The sequence below is a fragment of the Halyomorpha halys genome, unplaced genomic scaffold (assembly GCF_000696795.3).
Source record: "Halyomorpha halys isolate HHAL.00 unplaced genomic scaffold, Hhal_1.1 Scaffold1338.1, whole genome shotgun sequence".
In the NCBI taxonomy this organism is placed as follows: domain Eukaryota; kingdom Metazoa; phylum Arthropoda; class Insecta; order Hemiptera; family Pentatomidae; genus Halyomorpha; species Halyomorpha halys.
The window spans coordinates 134,718-138,027 of record NW_027106577.1 but is presented as its reverse complement, the minus strand read 5'-3'; positions in this window follow the sequence as shown (position 1 = coordinate 138,027).

Here is a 3,310-nt window from a genome sequence, read left to right as displayed (position 1 = left end):
TTTTATAAGCCTTTATGTTTATAACCTTCCTTCCAGAGCCTCATGTTATTGTTTACTTCAGTTTTGATTTAAGTAATTTATTACAACATGCCTAGTTATTACAATCTGTTCCTTATTACCTCTTCTGTTTTTTTCTCAAATGTATCATTAAAATATATATATATATAATTAATGTGTATCAAAAGACTAATTTAAAATTTAATTTCTCACCAGTTCATATTTAAATTAATTGACAGGGTTCTAAAATTGCCTAATTTTAGTAATAGGTACAGTTACTATTCATTTTATTAATTTTGTAAATATTTTTGGTTTATAATAAAAGTATTTTGGTTGATTTCTGCTTTAAAATAAACATTGCATGATTAAATCGAATCTTCATATTCTTATGTTAAAAACCAATAATAATCATTTTCATGGATTAATATACAATTTATATAATATATAACAACAATTTCATCAAAATCAATATAAAAAACTATGCAACTCTAAAAGAGTAAATATTTCTTGACTTCTTTAACTGAACACAATGAATGTTAATATGTAGAAAAAATTGGAGAGTGAATTTTGATTTGCTTACAAAAATTTATGGAAAAATATAGATTGTTTTGTCCCTACATTAATCATTCATGGTTAACTATAACAAAGGACATAAATAAAAATATGTGATGAGTCTGAAGTACATATAAAGTTTATAAAAGGTGTGATAAGCTGTGGCTACATTAATACCACTTCATCCTATAAGAGTATTAACTTCATGTTAGTACTTAATAACTTCAGAAGATTCGTTCTGAGACAACAGAACATATTAAATATGATAAGTTAAAATATTAACTTTATCTTAATAATAACTCATATCATTAACGTTAATCTAGATGAAAACCTTCCACAAAATCCAAACTGAACAACTAAATAAAATGAAAAACTGAAGACAAATTACTTCTATAATATATATCATCTTTATTACAACAAACATCACTATCATAAGTTTCAATAAGAAAAAAAAGAAAAACTTACTAGAATGAAAGATATCAACAAGTTAAAAGATAGCGGCCACTATCGTCCGTCAAACTAAGAGGTTCAAACCAGGAGAGGACTGATCCCAACAAACCGCAACTTTATATTGGACTTTCATCCTAATCATTAACATTACTGCCAACTGTATGAATTTCCCAAAATTATGCATTCCAAGGATGGTAACAAGTCAAAATTTATTAATTTATATTTATCAACTGTATCACACCCAATTCTTGACAAACAAATCTTTAAAGAATTAAATCTGTAATAATTATTTTATGTAATTATTGTAATCAGAGATCAAAATTAAAAGTTAATTTTTATTTTTAAGAAGTTTAATTTGTATTTTTACTTTATTATGACCTCCAATAAGGTTTTACTTGAACTTCTTAATTATAAAAACGCTTAGATAAGTTGTTTCAAAATTTTTATCACCAATTTTTCCATAAATGTTCATAACAAACGTTTATTTTAAAAATTATTTCTAAGAAATTTTAGACTTAAACAAATTGAAAATAACAATAATATTTTGTCACACAGAATGTCCAATATAAATCGGCCGGAATGCTTATCATGACCAAACCGGGCGAGATCTCTGACAATAAATATCAATCCTTTAATACATTCCAAGTATAAGCGATATATTGCAAATATTTTAATTCTTATAAACAATATATTAATATCACGAAATCTATACAATTGGTAAGGCTTCATAATTAAAGTAAAGTGTTCATTGAAAGAATACTTTATAAAATAAGTAATTACTAAGCCCCGTTAGAAAATATAACTTGAGTTTTACAGTTAGATTTAGCTATCCGTAGGCTGACATAAACACTGGATTATATTCCCTGAGATCTCTTAGACCATCTAATGAGAATAGATGTTTTAGGCAGGCTATGGATGATTCGTAGGAACCCGCGGGCCTTGTTCGAATGTTCAAAATGATTTGATGGAGGGCATCTGTGAAAAATCTTTAGAAGGATAGGGACTGCAGTCAAGCTCTTAAGGCAAGTTATCTATTTACAGCATTGAATCCCTACCTGTCTCTCTAAACTTTCAAGCAAGCACGAAAGTCATAGGCTAAAAGATCTGCGAAAAATCGTCAAATTTACTCCATACACGAACGGATCTAAACTGCTGGTGGGTTTAAAATAAAATCTAGCGATCAGGCCTGTAGAAAAACACGCGTACTCGGGCCATATATTGTTTTCAGTCTGGTGTGAGGATTCCAGGTTAGTCCTTGGTCCAGATGTAGTCCAAGGTAGCGGATCTATTCGACAGGGGTAGCTATCAAAATTAAAATTGATATAAACAACACACAGGTTGGCTAGTAAGGCAGTTGGGAGACTATCGTTAAAATCTGTTTGAAACGTGCTTACTTTGTGTGTTAGTTAAAAAAAGGTTAAAGCCTAAGTGTTCCATTTCCAGTAAGTAAACATTGAAACATAGCATGAAAGTTTATTATTTCATACTGGAAAAGATAAGAGTGTAATTTAGATTTGTGTCAGAATTTTCGGAAGCAAACGGCTTACAATCTAGAGTAAGGTGAGTGAAAAGCTTAACTGGCTCTATATTAGAAAGGGTCAGACTCGATACCAGGATTAAGGCCTTTTCACTACTGAATTTTACGTCTAAGCTTACTGACGTCTGGGAATGTCATATTCAATCATATTAGCACACTGTTCGAGTAAAACGCTGAAGATGATGACCTAAATATAATCTTGGAAAGCTAGAGCTACACTGCACTGATTAGTGATGAATGAAGTGAACGTGTTAAAACCTAACTTGTTGCAGCTTACATGATCTTAAAGGTATTTTATGCTTCCTCGTAAAACTTATATTAATGAAGCAATATAAGTTTCCTATGTGAATTAGAGCCTGTGCATCGAGGTTATTGACTTTTGATCTGCACGACAACTTTCGGTCGGTTGAATTGGCTTATTTTAAGAATGTTTTTGCCTATAAACCTTTTGAAAATGTCCTATTTTCGCACACATATCTCCACTCAGAATCTCGCGGTGGGCAGTCAACTTGGTTATGCTTTCGAGCTCCGTAGAAGTAGCATTTCGGAGATATGACTTCCTAAGTAGCCTCAAATTCTTTCTGTTAGCCTTTCATAACTTTGATATGATGTACTACCTCTATAAACGGATTCGTTGACCTGGAAATTCGTGATTTTAATAAATTGATATAATAGGGGTATTCATGATGTGTTAAATGTAAAATGTTTTACCATGTTAAATGTTATAACTATAGGATTGTGAGCAGCCCTATTTGAAGTCATGTTAAACGTTAA